The sequence below is a fragment of the Ranitomeya variabilis genome, chromosome 5 (assembly GCF_051348905.1).
Source record: "Ranitomeya variabilis isolate aRanVar5 chromosome 5, aRanVar5.hap1, whole genome shotgun sequence".
Taxonomy (NCBI): Eukaryota; Metazoa; Chordata; class Amphibia; order Anura; family Dendrobatidae; genus Ranitomeya; species Ranitomeya variabilis.
Window position 1 is genome coordinate 224,978,847 of NC_135236.1, and position 16,706 is coordinate 224,995,552.

General features: G+C 44.3%; 1 protein-coding gene across 8 annotated transcripts in view; it reads left to right on the forward strand.

The window, feature by feature from the left end:
- Positions 1–306: 306 nt before the first annotated feature.
- The window catches only part of RNF111 (ring finger protein 111), a 58,093-nt gene continuing 41,693 nt past the window's right edge, over positions 307–16,706 (forward strand). For 2 of the 8 annotated variants that reach the window (XM_077263850.1, XM_077263854.1), the window contains exon 1: positions 307–731. The gene's annotated coding sequence lies outside the window, so the exon portion shown is untranslated. The remainder of the gene's footprint in view (positions 732–16,706) is intronic. The other 6 variants (XM_077263849.1, XM_077263851.1, XM_077263855.1 and 3 more) reach the window with 5 other exon arrangements.

The following is a 16,706-nucleotide window of genomic DNA, read 5'->3' on the forward strand; positions in this document are numbered from 1 at the left end:
GCCTAATACTCCCCCACTGATTGTTCTCCTCCTGATTTTGGCTTATAAAATACTGATCAAATACTCAAAGTGTGAACGTCACCTAACTCTCCTGTAACTCCTATAACAATAAATAATAATAATAATAACTCATACTTCGCTCCAAGGGCTTTACCTCAGCACTTTTCAACTCCCTATAATGACCATCAAGTAATAAACCTGCCGAGCACCTGCCCTTTTCCACAGCAGAGCTGAAACCACGTGCTGTGGAATACACACGACTGCGTATACCGTGATATTTACTTCAGGTAGACCATAGGGAACGGAAGTGCCCTAAAGGAAAATGGACGCCGGCGCATCTCCTTGCGCATCACGTGACCAGCCCTAGCAGCTGTCGTACTTCGGCTCTCGCTTTTCCGCTTCCCTGTTGTGTCATAATAAGTGTCGCGAGAGGAAGGGAGAGCCTCAGTTGCTGTGGCCGAGGACGAGTCTCCGCTCTGGTGATACGGGCCGCGGTATACGGGGGCAGCTCCAGGACAAGTGCCCCCTGCCTTACCGCTCCTCTGCATTCTACGGGGAGAGGGTTAAAGAATCCCAGAAGTCTAGTACCATAGGAGCCACCCCCTCCCCCGCCGGGGTAGAGCCAAGCGATCGGCCCCTTTGGGTGGGGAAGGAAGCTGCGGGGGGTCGGATTGTCCCTGGCTACGGCAGGCGGTGAAATGATCCAGGCCGCAGACTGCTAACCGTGATCGGTAAGGACACCTGGTGCCGTCACATCGGGGGCTGCAGCGTGGGCGAGGAGTGCCCGGGTGGGGGAGGGGGTATTTACATCTCGTCACTAACCATTTGTTACAGCCAGACCCTCCGTGGGCTGCGTGATAGTGACAGGTGTGATACACGGAGCTCCGTGCCTGTGTCCCTGATTACTGACGTGGGTCGTGTGATTCCCAGGGGCCCCTGTCCTGCACCCCTAATCTGCACACAGGGGAATGGCACTAAGTGCTCCTTATACAAGTGCGAGCGGTGGGCCGTGTGGCCGGGGTGGGCCGTGCGGATGGGGTGGGAGCGGTGGGCCGTGCGGATGGGGTGGGAGCGGTGGGCTGTGCGGATGGGGTGGGAGCGGTGGGCCGTGCGGCTGAGGTGGACCGTGGGAGAGGTGGGCCGTGCGGCTGAGGTGGACCGTGGGAGAGGTGGGCCGTGCGGCTGGGGTGGACCGTGGGAGAGGTGGGCCGTGCGGCTGGGGTGGACCGTGGGAGAGGTGGGCCGTGCGGCTGGGGTGGACCGTGGGAGAGGTGGGCCGTGCGGCTGGGGTGGACCGTGGGAGAGGTGGGCCGTGCGGCTGGGGTGGACCGTGGGAGAGGTGGGCCGTGCGGCTGGGGTGGACCGTGGGAGAGGTGGGCCGTGCGGCTGGGGTGGACCGTGGGAGAGGTGGGCCGTGCGGCTGGGGTGGACCGTGGGAGAGGTGGGCCGTGCGGCTGGGGTGGACCGTGGGAGAGGTGGGCCGTGCGGCTGGGGTGGACCGTGGGAGAGGTGGGCCGTGCGGCTGGGGTGGACCGTGCGGCTGGGGTGGGAGAGGTGGGCTGTGCGGCTGGGTGTTTCATGCTGTCACTAATACTAGGTGACTTTCTTGGACCAGCGTTTTCTCCTGACATAACGAGCATCACCCCTAACGCTCAGTATGTTGTGTTGCTGTAAGTGTCAGCATTACCCTAAGGAAGGCTCTGGGGTGATGGTGTCTATTGGCTGGACCCTTGGCCTGTGTGTAATGGTTTTTCTTATTTATTTTATATCCTCTACTCTCCAGTTGGCATGAAGGACCGGTAGATGGTGATGTATCCGGACTGTGAAACAGCACTGGGTCATTCCATGTCAAGTGAACCAATGATTTTTACCACTATATTTTTAATTATTTTGAGATTGTTATTTGGTAATAGTGTGTCAGAGAATGCAAAATGTGAAGAAAAAAAATTCTAGATACATTTTTTTTTAATTGATTTTCAAAGTTCGGAAAGTGCGAATTTCGGTGTTGCCTGCCTTTACATTTCTCCTCATAACTCAGGCTAGAAAAAAAATAGAGAAACCAAATAAACACCATTCTACTCAGAACTGTACAGGCTTTCACTAGATATATCACAAGAGTATCTTTGTTAATATTTTACCCATGCGAACGGAAACGCAAAATTTTAAAACTCATTTCCGAAAAAAACGTTTAATTTCAAAATGTCAAACTGCACATGTGCCTGCTATGCTCCTAGCCACATCTGTACCAAAATACATGTTGGGATCGTGATGGGATCATATTTTAAAAAATAAAACTAGTGCAGTGTCAATTTGAAAATCTTGAGTTCAGATCTGTTCAGCCTGTGGTCTAACAGTGTGGGGTCTATAGTTACCAAATAATCCATGATTTTTAGATGTTACAGCTTAGAATCAGGAGAGGACAGAGGAGAAGCTTTGTTAGGGCTCAACCTGAGAATGACCAGGGGTAGACGGTGACTGCAGAGCAGATGACCGGCCGGCAGCTGGAGCCTCCAGAGGCCAGATTCACACCAATTCTTAACACCCAGGAAACTCCTCAAATGGAGGGAGAAACATATTCTTAACATCCAGTTCATGTATTGTACAAACCAGGACTACGAAGAGGAGGAGAGATTGTGAAAACATCGGTTACTGGAAGCAGAACCCATCACAGGGACTTGGCAATACCGCACTGTCATCCCATGTAGTGAAGCAGAAATGAAGACAGTGACGTCCATGAAGTGGTAGAAGGCGGCACAAGATCGGCAATGGATGACACAACTGGTTACGTGACCTGTGAATATGATTAGTGCTGGTGGCGGCTACTGTACTCTCCATAGACTGTGAAAATGAAGAAGTGACTTTTCTGCACCTTCTGGTCCAGCGCCATCCTTTGTGTATCCAAGAAAACCAGACATTGTAAAAGTTACAAAAATCAGATATTAACTCAGGTGGAGCCGAGCACCATGACAGGCCGTGCGTACTCTGACACAGAAGGAAACGGCCATTGCTAGTGAGCGCTTATGGGCAAGATGACATTTCACCCACTAGAAGGGACACATTGATGATAAAAGGCCAGTGTAAAAACCTACTATTGTTTGAATAGTTCATATTTTATAGAATGAGTATTTAACTAGTGTACTCTTCTTAAACACTTCATAAAAGACATGTTTAGTGATTATAATAGAAAAAAAATTGTTCCACGTATAAATAGGTGGTAAAAATATTGGTTCTTTTAATCTGGTTTTTAACATATAATTAGGACGAGACTAAAAAGGACGAGGGAAAAAAAGGAAGAAACTCACACAAACATAAAATCAGATGATTCAAGGCTTAAAAAAATACAAATTTGATAGATCCCAAGTTGAATCCCTGTACAAATATAAACAAGGACACAAGTGACACACATGCATGTTTTCACAATTTTAAAACATGCGTTTTTTTCACAATTGCGCATCAAAATTTTGAATTTGATTTCTCCAAAACAAATTCTAAAGAAACATAGTCTTGTGACATATCAAATGAAAGCCGGTACCGTTCTGAGAAAAATGATGCCTCTCCCACCTCTTTATCTTAATTCTAGCCCGAGATATGATAAAAAATGTAAAACCATACCAGGCCAAAATCTGTGCTTTTTTTTTTTAACTTCAGAAATCTGTAAAAAATTAACCGATGAAGAAAAAAATTAAAAACTTTTAATTTGTAATTAACTAAAGGTGTACTTCATAAAAACAAAAAATAAAAAATATCTAAAGACTTGAGGTTAAAAAAAAATAATTCATATTTGGATCACTTGATATGGAATGACCCCGCTAGAAACCTGAGAGTAGCGCTCACATGAATGTGAACAAGGCTTTGTTGGCAATGCAGGCAACTAAATTCCTTAGGCTACTTTCACACTAGCGTTAACTGCAATACGTTGCAATGCGTCGTTTTGCCGAAAAAACGCATCCTGCAAAAGTGCTTGCAGGATGCGTTTTTTCTGCATTGACTAACATTAGCGACACATTTGCGACGCATTGACACGCGTCGCTACCGTCGTGCGACGGTTGCGCCGTGTTGTGGCGGACCGTCGGGAGCAAAAAACGTTACATGTAACGTTTTTTGCTCCCGACGGTCCGCTTTTTCCGACCGCACATGCGCGGCCGGAACTCTGCCCCCACCTCCCCGCACTTCCCCCGCACCTCACAATGGGGCAGCGGATGTGCTGGAAAAATGCATCCGCTGCCCCCGTTGTGCGGCAGAGACAACGCTAGCCTTACAGTGGAGTTGGTGCGACTCGATTCGGAGGTCCTGGTCCATCAGCCATGCCAGTAATGTGTGGTTTTATTTCAATTCAACAGACAGCGGGATGCCATAAAAAAGAAAAAAGCGGTCACAATTGTAGACGTATAATGGTATCCCCAACGTTTCGGCATTAAGTTGCCTTTCTCAAGGGGTATTAAGTCTATTTGTAATGTGACCAGCACGCTGAGCGGCTCCCTGACCTGCACACAGCAACCTGTCCTACCTTGGAGCCTTGTTCCGGACGCTGTTATTATTATGTGAAGAGGGAGCTGCTCACCGTGCTGGTCACATTACAAATAGACTTAATACCCCTTGAGAAAGGCAACTTAATGCCGAAACGTTGGGGATACCATTATACGTCTACAATTGTGACCGCTTTTTTCTTTTTTATGGCATCCCGCTGTCTGTTGAATTGAAATAAATATACACTTACTGTTTATTTTTGGTGTGCCGGAGTGATTTATAAAATATATTGGACTTATTTTTCTCCAGAGCACCCCCTCGTTGGTATAGTGAGCACCCTTGACTTCCCTTTTAGTAATGTGTGGTTGCCAGAAGGGAGCCCTGAGACTTGCCTCCTGTGGTGTGACCACGTCCGTGGCTCTTCTTTTGATTACCTAGCCTGGCGCGATGTCACTTGTCACGCCAGGTTAGCTAATCAGAAGAACTGAGATGCCATCAGGTAGGAGGAAGTTCTGGGGGCTCCCATCCAGCAGCCATAGATTACTAATGTGGCCAGTGACCGGATTGCACGGGTTATCTGAGGGTGCAGAAATTCTAATAAGGGCATGTTCACACTTGGCAGACACTTTAATTTTCCTGCCATAGGTTGATGTGTTGCAGAACAGAATGAGCATTAGCCCCATTAATAGGGCCAGTCTGTGAGGATAACCTGCAGCATGTGTGGAGTAAGTACTATGCTCTTTAGGGTGGGTTCTTATGACTGTACTTTCGGTCTAAATGCCACAAACCACTGTTTTTCAATGGGGCAGTGCAGGGGAGCGAGTTTTCTTTCCCCATGTACAGATTCTGTGTTTACCACTTCATGTGCTAGTTCTGTGTGTCGCATGAGACTGTTCAAGTCTATATGGAGCTACTGAATAGCATCTGAGTTCTACAAATATATTACAATTGTTTGTTGTAGACTGAATTCAGTCTTGTATATGTGCATGTGTATATATATATATATATATATTATATATAGTTTTCATGAAATACAATCCGCTCCACTTGCACTGCTAAACACGGTGTGGGGACGTGGCCTAAGGCTGTGTGCACACATGGTGGAATTGTTCTGGCAATATCCGCATATGCTCGTGCAGACGTCGCTCTGTGCATCGCAAGAGTTCAGTCTAGAAGGAATTCCGCATAAATGAATTGCCATGTTTCAGATTTGTAGTGTGTAGATAACGCTCTCCTAAGAGGCAGCATCTATATTAGTGTGGACCTGAATTGCTGGATAAACGGCACGCTTTCCGCAGTGTGCATGTAGCCCAACAGTTAAGAGATGCTGGATTCTGTTGCCCTTGTGGCTGATGACAAAACTTGGATAACCGTTACTAGGGCCCCGGCATTATTTAAAGAGGTTTACTTCAAAGAAATCTGACACCATCTAAAAGCAGCATGATGTGGGGCAGATAATGTGGTTCCAGTGATCAAAATTTGCCGGATTGTGCCTGATGGCAAAAAACTGATGTGTGAAAGCAGCCTAATGGATTGTGCCTACTTGGTCAAAAAGAGGAAACTCCATACACTGATAGCCTGAAGTGTATGTGGTAGTATAAACAGTAGGGGGCAATGTTTACTGATCGGGGTACTTATTTTTATATTTTGATCAGACTTTCAGTATGCAGTGATAAGCAAATATGTGCAATTTTAAAGACATATATATTTTTTGGATTTATCTCCATTTGTAATGGCGGGGGGGGAGAGGTGATTCTCTCTCTCTCCCCCCCCATTGTCTGGTCACTCATACATACAGCAATACCACAGCATTACCCCATATAGTAAAAATCACTATCTCCTATGAAGCCCCGGCTAGGTTCCAGCGGATCTCCATGTTGCCAGGCATTGTTGTCCTTGTTGTCATAGCAAACCATTGGTGCGTCACAGGGCCCTCACTACTCCTATAACTGTTGGACTAAGTGTTACTTGGTAATGTCTTTGTCTGTATATGTCCCCACTTACAGTAGCTGTCTTGGACAACCCTTTTTCAATCCCTATATTTTCCTCTTGTAAAATAACACTTTTATATTCATGTCCGGTGTTGGCGCCGTTCAAGCGGTATCTGCGCTGACTCTCCCGGGTATCCCGTGACCTTATGTCATGCAATGTCGCGGAGAGCCAGTACAGACACCGCAGGAACGGCATCGGCGTTGAGTATTGGGGTATGTTTCCACAGTCAGGAACAGGCAGCGCTTTGGACGCAGCACATGTCCAAAGCGCTGCCGGCTTTTTAACGCAGGCGATTCCGCGTGTGTTCACTGAACTGTGTGGAATCACCGCATCCTATACAGTGGACTGGAAATTTATCTTGCAGATATGGAGCGTCTCCGCAAGATAAATTGACATGCTGCGGTCTCTAAAGACGCGCCACATCTCCGTCTCCGCAGGGAAACTGGAGGCTTCCCTGCACGCTTAGTGGAGATGGGATTTCTTCAGATCCCATCCACTATGCTGTAACTTCTGGCCGCTGCGGATGAACGCAGCGTTTACTGACTGTGGAAACATACCCTTACGTGATGCCAGAGACTCGTGTGAGTTTCTCACATTGCACTCGCAAGTGTGACCCCGGCCTAATTTTACAAGCTGGGAACATGGGGATTGAGAGGTTGTCCGAGTAGTAGGGGGAAACATTCCAAATACCGTATGTTCATCATGCCCCTGGTTGAATAAGAAACCTAAGACCCCATTGCAAACTATTGAGCCACCGTTCCTATTGTCATCGAGCAAGAAATTCTTTTTTTCCCTCCCCCCCCCCCAGTATAGTTGTGCCAAAGGAGTTATTACAAAAGCTCTACATAAAGTCAAAGCAAGAAATGGTAGCATGTTATTTGCCGATACCTGTCGGAACTCTGCAATGCTAATCTTCAGGTTATGATCATTATCTCTGGAATGTGAGAGGACACTTCTAGGCGGCTGCTTTATAATGATAGATTTTATTACTTGTAGCAAGACACTAGAATGGCATTCCTAATGTGAGAAGGAGGCAGGGGTCTTCCTCATGAAATGGATAGTCGCTCATAACCTGAGCATAGCAAACCATGGGAGTTTCTAATACAAATAATAATGCTCTTTACAGAATAGCTGTAATTCAATTCCATTTGCGTTATGCCACCATTGTTTAAAAGGCAGCAATAAGAAAAGTGAAGTCATTTTTGCCTAAAGAAAAGGACATCCTTGCTAATTTTTGGATGTACTATGAGCTCTGCTAGCCTTGCTGTAGATGTTTCATGCTGTCTTCATAATCAAGTAATGTAACGCTCCTAATCTGGAAAATCATAGGCCAGCAATTCTCATAGTCCAGTGTTTGCCCCCTTGGGCAATACTAGAAATCCTGGAAATCTTCGTTGGTGGTGGCTGTTGAGGAGTGGAGTTGGGGGACTCAGGTATAGAGTTCTGCTTTCAGTTTTCTTAAATCGAATCGGTAAATTTTGTCCCCTCTATTGAGAGCAGCTTGATGTAGGGGAGGAGACCTTGATGTTCCTGAGTCCAGCTGTGTTACTGGGCTGCTTGCTGCTTTGATAACAACATCCTAGTTGCATAGGTTGAAAAAAGACCTAAGTCCATCAAGTTCAACCTTTCTCCCCAGCTTTCTCTGCTGCAGATCTTCCAGTTCTCTGAATGTTGAGCTCTTTATAACCCTCCTCACAACACTGATAGTTTTCTGTGTTCACTGTGAAAGGTGTCCCAGTGCAGATTAATAGCATTCTGAAGCTGCAAAAAAGGCCAAGAGGAGACCTAATGGCTGCCTACAAATATCTGAAGGGGTGTCAGTGTAGAGGGATCATCCTTTAATCTTATTTGCTCATGGAAACACAAGAAGCAATGGAACGAAACTGAAAAGGAGAATGTACAGATAAGATATTAAAAACTTTTTGACAGTGAGGGTGATCAATGAATGGAACAGGCTGCCACGAGAGGTGGTGAGTTCTTCTTCAATGGAAGTCTTCAAACAGAGGCTGGACAGACACCTGTCTGGGATGATTTAGTGAATCCTGCTTTGAGCAGTTGGTTGGACCAGATGACCCAGGAGGTCCCTTCCAACTCTACCATTCTATGAGGCATGTAATGATACAGTCTACTCTAACTTTAGAACTGTGTGTGATTACAAAATACCAGAAGTGGAGCCGAGCAAAATGTGAAAACCTAATACTTTCGTTTTCATCTCATGGCATTTGGTGTGGGTGAGAGCATATAGCTGTGCTACCGGCACTGTAAGCACATTCATTACTCACAGCACTGACTACAAACCGATCTGCAGTGAGACCACTGAGAAGAGCAGACTGTCAGTACATGTCTCACAGGAGGAAGCCTGTTCTTGGCTATCTTTTTTCCTCTGTATGTTGCCAGTTTATGATTGGTCATACAGGGGAAGTAGTACACACCCACAAAGTAAATCTGACCTTGTCGTAAGTCATAACCTGAACTTTACAAGTGATTTATTTTCACCGTGGGGAGAGGAAATTAAAAAATAAAAACTAAATTTTACTCTTCTTTGCAGCCAGTATTCCATGTGGTATGGTCAGCTGAGTTTAGTAGTAAAAATAGAATAATTCTATAACTTTTCAAAGAGAAATCTACAAGAAAAGGTCGGCCGGTGCAGGAGAAGACTCTAGAATTCCATCTGATGACACTAGGCAATGCAGATCGGAGCTGAACTTGGGTCTAGTAAATTGCTTCTGCTCTTCAGTAATAGAGATCGGTGGAGATCTCTTTTCCTGACGTCTTCATTTTTTTTTTTTCTCTTTTAATTCAGGACAACTAAGTTAACGTGCTTGTGAATTGTGTTCCTTTTTTGTTGAATTGCTTAGTGAACCTGCCACCATGAGATGACAGTCCCATCTGCAGGCATCACGTTATAGAGCAGGAGGAGCTGAGTAGATTGATACTGTTTTCTCACAAAACTTTCAGTATAACCTGTGTACTAATGTAATCCTCTGCTCTTTCTGGGATTTTTGGTCTAGTGGGCGGCCCTATCAGTGACTGACAGCTCCCTGTGCACACACTTAGCAAAGATAGCTGTCAGTCACTGATAGGATTGGGCATTGGACCGAAAATCCAAGAAAGAGAAGTTGAACTGATTAGGACAAGGGTTATACTGAATGTTTTCTCGCAAAACTATAGATCCATCTGCTCCGCTCCCCCTACTCTATTATTTGTCTTGATGCTAGCAAACTCTCTGATTTAAGGCCCAATGTGAAACGGGATTATTTGAATGCTGCTTCTAGTTATATAAGGTAAGGGTCCAATTTACCATTTGGTTCCCCTTTCTGCTGATTACATTCCTAGGATTGTGTTTTGTCACACTGGTGTGTTTTTGCACTATTTTGCAATGGGGAAGGTACACAAAAGGGTTTTTAGCGTTAATGTATATTGAGCAGTGCGCCATCTTCCTCATATAGGGTGCCGATCTCTGCAGCATGGTAGAGACAACTGTGGGACAATTGGGGGATATACAGTAGTTGCCTTCTCTCTTTTGCCAGTTGGTATATAGGTTGGAAGGTTTGGGTATATACCCAGCACATTGTGCCATTTCTGCCTACACGTTTGGTTTATAAATCAGTGGAGAGACTCCAATACAGCGAGACTGCAAATAAACCTCTTGCTACAGCCCTTATGTGAACTCATGATCACAACCCTAGTCACCAAACCTAGAATGGTGGGGCTTCCAGTGTGATGGACCCGTGTGCGCCCCACACCAGGAGTGTTGAGGGCTCTGTCATTTTCAAATTTATTGTTTGGCCAACTCTGTTCCGCTGTCAATTCTTTATTTAATTTTTAATATAACGAATCTACTGTCAAATGTAAAGTCTTTAAAGCAAACATGAGTATTGATATAATGTGTTTTTATTTTTGTGTATTATTGGCCTAATCCATTGGGGATTATTCAGACATAAGGTTTTCTTGTACTTTTCCTCTGTATTTTTCACAGTTATCTATTCTCTTGAGCTGTATACATGTCCATATATTAGGTTTTGTTTTTTTTTCTGAGCATCCATCCTTTTCTTTTTTAGCTGTGAAAAACTGATAAAACACTGATGTTAAAAAACTGATCAAACCCTGATTAAAAACGTGGACCATTTGTGTTCAGGAAAAATTACTGACATCTGTATGAGCCATTATTTATTAATTGTGCAGAAAAATATTAATTATAAAGGTGGTTTGCCCAGAACAAAAAATTGCAAAACTGCTCTTTGAAAGTGAAACAGAGGCCCAGAAGTGTACCCAAGGCTCCATGTTTATAATGCAACTAGATGGTGGCCCGATTCTAACGCATCGGGTATTGTAGAATATGCATGTCCACGTAGTATATAGCCCAGCCACGTAGTATATAGCCCAGCCACGTATGTCACAGGTTAAAAAATAAACATACTCACCTTCCGATCCGAGGGCCCCTTGTAGTTCTAACATACTCACCATACTTGTAGTTCTGTCGCCTGTGCGCGGTACAGGCGGCAGCTTCCGGTCCCAGGGTGTGATGACGTCGCGGTCACATGACCGTGATGTCATGGCTTGTCCTTCTGCCATACGATCCTTGCTACTGGAACTTGCCGCTTGCACAGAGCAGTTACCGGAGGGTGGCGAGGAATGGGAAAGGCGGCGGAAGGTGAGTATATTATTTTTATATTTTTGTAAATTATTTTTAACATTAGATCCTTTTACTATTGATGCAGCGTCAATAGTAAAAACTTGGTCACACGGTTAGTAGCGGCGGTAACGGACTGAGTTACCCGCGGCATAACGCGGTCCGTTACCGCTGGCATTAACCCTGTGTGAGCCGTGACTGCGGGGAGTATGGAGCGGGCAACGGGTAGTGACTGCAGGGGAGTAGGGAGGGACTAATCGGACTGTGGCCGTCGCTGATTGGTCGCGGCAGCCATGACAGGCAGCTGGCGAGACCAATCAGCAAATGAATAACCGTGACGGAAGTTGAGGACAGACAGACGGAAGTACCCCTTAGACAATTATATATATATATATATATATATATATATATATATATATATATATATATATATATATATATATATATATATATATATATATATATATATATTAGGATTTTTTTTTGTTTCCTGGTGTTTTTTTTTTTTTTTTCTCTGTAGGATGCTATATTATTATTTAATACTGATAATAATCAGAAGGTTATTTTTCCGTTTTATTGGCCACATATTTGTCTTCCTGGGAGTGGTTATGTGCTAAGACTTGCCTGGTTCACTCTTGGAGCGAAGTGCATGCTTTAGAGCAGATTCTTAGCTGTACAATTAGGCATGTGAATGGGTGAGCCTTCCTCCCTTACCTCCTTCCAAAACACATTCTGCAGTAAAAAAGCTAAGGGATTACTGTGTAGAAGCTGAGGAGTATAAGACCTGTTATGTTTTGTAAGGCTTCTTTCACACTCCTGTCGGTACGGGGCCGTCACAAAGCGTCGGCGCAACGTACTGACGGACAGTGGTGATTTTTTTGCACAATGTGGGCAGCGGATGCAGTGTTTCACCGCGTCCGCTGCCCATTGTAAAGTCCCAGGGAGGAGGGGGTGGAGTTCCGGCCGCGCCTGCGCAGTTCAAAATGCAGGACCCGACTTACGAAAAAACATTCCTTTGAATGTTTTTTCGATACGACAGTCCGCCAAATACCGACGCATCCAGTGCATGACGTATGGAACGTGTGTCCATACCTCACGATGCGTCAGTAATACAAGTCTATGGAGAAAAAACGCATCCTGCGGGCAACTTTGCAGGATGCGTTTTTTTTTCTCCAAAACGAGGCATCGTGACGGAGGCCAAACGATGCAAGTGTGAAAGTAGCCTAACCTAAAGAGCAGCTCTGTCATAAATGTAAATGTGTCATTATAAGCCTTTTATATTCTGCCTCACTGAAGGGGCCATTTATCATCAGGATGTAGCAGCAGGTACTGTAAGTTGGGCGGTGGGACTCCATGAATGAGACTGGTCTTTTCTGCACACCCCACAGATGCTCATTTGGTTGTGTTAACTCAGAAGCAACGTCGGCACCCTTTAGCAGTGTCATTTAGATTTGCAGCATCAATAGTAAAAAGATATCATGATTTATTATTATTTTTAACATTCTATTCTCACCTTCCGGCGTCCCCGGCAGCCTTTCCCGCTCCTTGCGATGCTCGGGCATGACCCCAGACGACGTAGCGGTCTCGCGAGACCGCACGTCATCACAGGTCATTTTCGCAATGCATTACTTGTTCCTTGGTCTTAATGATGCTCTCTGTGCTTCAAACAGAACCCTGAGACTATCACAGAGCAGGAGCATTTATACTGAGACATGATTACACACAGGTGGATTATATTTATCATCATTAGGCATTTAGGATCATTCAGAGATCCACAATGAACTTCTGGAGTGAGTTCGCTGCACTGGGGGCCGAATAATATTGCACGCCCCACTTCTCAGTTTTTGAATTTCCACAAAAATGTAAAATAACCAATAAATGTCGTTCAACTTCACAATTGTGTTCCACTTGTTGATTTTTCACCCAAAATTTACATTTGGTACCTTTATGTTTGAAGAATATTTGGGAAAGGTTGAAAAATTTCAGGGAGCCGAAAACTTTCACAAGGCACTGTACATGGCAAGATAGACGCTCATTCTGAAGATTACCGATGCTCGTTCACAATTACCTTGCATTGTATCTACACTTTAGTCCTATATGTAAGGCCTAGTTATCAGTGAGCTTCAACAGAAATGCTGTGCACAGCGGAGCACACACGACCGGTCTGACCTGACTTGCAGCTTGTCTCCCTTCTACCGGCTCATATTATTGAAGCCATGTCATTAGAAAAGTCACAAATATTAAAATGAATTATCCATGCTTGTTGTCCCATGACTATATTAAATATAATGTGCCACATTATGTTTGGAGTCGGGTTATCCTAGATGGTGTCTGTGAGTAATGCCGGTAGAGTTGATGACAGATTCATCTCTTATCCTACGTGCCCCATATACCTGAGAAAATCTGACCTCCCTGACACCCAGGTTTGTTTTTTCATATTGGAACAGCCCTGCAAGTACAAACATGATTCATTCACTTTATTGGATGTAATCGGGAAGTTCACCTTATGAACATATGTCTGTATTGTATTGGCCCCTTCCTAGGTAACTGTTATCTCCTTACAGTACTGCCACAAGGCACATTCTTCATTTCTTGCTTGAAATAATGAAAAGGCCTAATTTTTTACTTTCGTGAGCCTTGAGCACGCAAGGGTGTTTCGACTTTCTTGCCCAAAAATTCACATTTAAAAAAACTTTTAGGTCCTAAAACTGTAGGAACTGCTTAAAGGGTACCTGTCACCCCCAAAATCGAAGGTGAGCTAAGCCCATCGGCATCAGGGGATATCCACATCATTCTGTAATGCTGTAGTTAAGCCCCCGATGTAACCTGAAAGATGAGAAAAAGAGGTTAGATTATACTCACCTGGGCCTGTCCGATCCGATGGGTGTTTCTGTCCAGTCCGGGGCCTCCCATCTTCATAGGATGAAGTCCTCTTCTTGTCTTCACGCCGCAGAGTACTGCAGTGCGCAGGCGCCGGGCATCTCTGATCTTTCCCGCAGCGTGAATACAAGAGGAGGACGTCATCGTAAGAAGCTGGGAGGCCCCGCACCGGACTGCGACGCCCATCGGACCGCAGCAGGACCGCCCCTGGGTGAGTATAATCTAACCTCTTTCTCATCTTTCAGGATACATCGGGGGCTTATCTACAGCATTCCAGAATGCTGTAGAAAAGCGCCTGATTCCGGTGGGCTTAGCTCACCTTCGATTTTGGGGGTGACAGGTTCCCTTTAAAGCGCCACTCCAGCATTTTATGTTTTTTACATCGATGGAGTGGTGCTACTTACTAATGTAAATTCCTACCAACCCAGTAATCTATTAGCCACCATGTATGGGTCTGGCCTCTCACTGCCATCTTGTGACCCCAACTTTTGATGGAACTGTTACCTCTAACTGTCTCTCACAGGTTCTCGGTGTAAGTCTGAGACCCTCTTTCTGGCCCTCAGGCTGACATTGTGGTGACTTCCAGATCGCCCAGCAAACACTGAAGCGATTGTGGAGGTCACAGCCTGCAGAAGGCGAACGGAGCGATGCCAACTAGATGAAGACGCCGGCTGTTAAGTATTTTACTAGGGGCAGGAACTTAGATTAGTGGTACCACTCTGGCGCTGAAATTTAAAAGAAAAATGGTGCTTTTAATGAATCCAAGAACTAGTCCTTCCTTTAAACTGAGTAAAATATTAGAATATTTAGTGAATAAAAAAATATACTCACTATTTTTTGTGTTTTGGTATTTTTAGGTCCTAGTGTGTTATTACTTTATTCTAGAAGACTTCTTTTGACCATTGATGTGACTTGTCAGAATCTTGTCTGCTTTGTTTCTGACTTGGTAGCTCTCTGAGAAACCTGTGTGGGGTCATTACTCATCTCTCCGCACCATCTGTTGCCAGAGATGACATTACGGCATGTTTCTGCGCGGTGTGACTAGCTTGCCCTAACCATCCCCATCCAGATCTATTCTTGGTGGTGTAGAAGGTGTGCCCTTCCTTTCTACAGTTGGCTGGGGCTTCTCTGCACCTTACAGGATGGCATCTGCTGCGATCTTGTGCATGTAGAGGGAAGGTCTCCTGCACACTGCAATTTCTTCTGTGCTGCTCCAACTGCAGCACCTTACATGAAAACATACTGGGATTTTTTTTTTTTTCCTTTTCATATTGGAAAAGGATTTGAACACGGAAAAATTTTGGATTATCCAAATACTAAGGCTGTGTGATCCAAATACTAAGGCTATGTTCACACGCTGCGGTTTTTGCTGCGGATCCGCAGCGGATTTGCAGCTGCGGATCCGCAGCCGTTTTCCATGCAGGGTACAGTACAATGTTACCCTATGGAAATCAAAAACCGCTGTGCCCACTTTGCTTTTTTCCACTAGAAAATCAGCGCGGATTTTCTGCGGGAAAAAAAGAAGTAGCATGTCAATTCTTTCTGCGGATTCCGCAACGGTTTTCCACCTGCACCAATAGGAAACTGCAGTTGGAAACCCGCAGTGGAATCCGCAGAAGAAACCGCACAAAAACCCGCAGGGAAAACCACCGTGGTTTTCAACTGCGGGTTTTCCAAACCCGCAGCTGAAAAATCCGCAGCAAAAAAAGGATAGTGTGAACAAGCCCTTAGGCTGTGTGCACACGTTGCTGATTTTTCGCGTTTTTTTCACTATAAAACCGCAAAAAACAGCATACAGTATGCATCCCATCTAGAATGAATTCCGCAATTTTTGTGCACATGATGCGTTTTTTTCCAAGAAAAAAAACGCATCGCGGTAAAAAAACGCAGCATGTTAATCTTGCGGTTTTTTTTGCGGATTTCCCACTATAAAATGCATTGGGAAATGTTTGGAAAAAACGCACCAAAAACGCATGCAGATTTCTTGCAGAAAATTTCAGGTTTTTCTCAGGAATTTTCTGCAAGAAATCCTGAACGTGTGCACACATAGCCTAAAGCAGGAACTTCACTCTTTCCCCACAAACAGCATTCTTCTTAGACCTGGAAAATGTACAATGCTCAATTAAAATGGTCATAATACATCTCTTACTAATAGTTAAAAACATGATTGCCACCTTTTGGAAATTAACTGTCATACCAAAGTTCTCTGACATTGTAGACAAACTGAGAATTCATAATACGTTAGACTTAAAATTCTCAATAGCTAACTGTTGTTTGCATAAATACGACAAAAAATGGAGCAAATGGAATACTATACACCAGACCTTAGATTAACTGTTATCTTTATTATAAAGTTAAAGGTAGCAGATTTCGCTACTCTTAATGTACATAGTTTGAATTCAGAAATGTATGGAAGTTAATTATATCAAGACAGATCAATTACTGTAGCAGTTATACAAGTAGTCACAAATCTGTCAGTTACTATTAAAGTTTTTCTTCCCCTTCCCTTTCCCAAACCCTTCCCCATCCTTCCTTCCCCTACTTACTAATGCGAAATAATATACATATAAACAAAATGCATGTTCAAAAAATTTTCAAAATGTTCAATAAAAATACTTGAAAAGCAAATACTAAAGCAGAAAAGGTCACATTCTTCTGATGTCATTGCATAAATTTTGATATATGGCTTTCTGTACAAAGTTTCTGTTAAAAGTTATGAAATATTGTAAGAGCA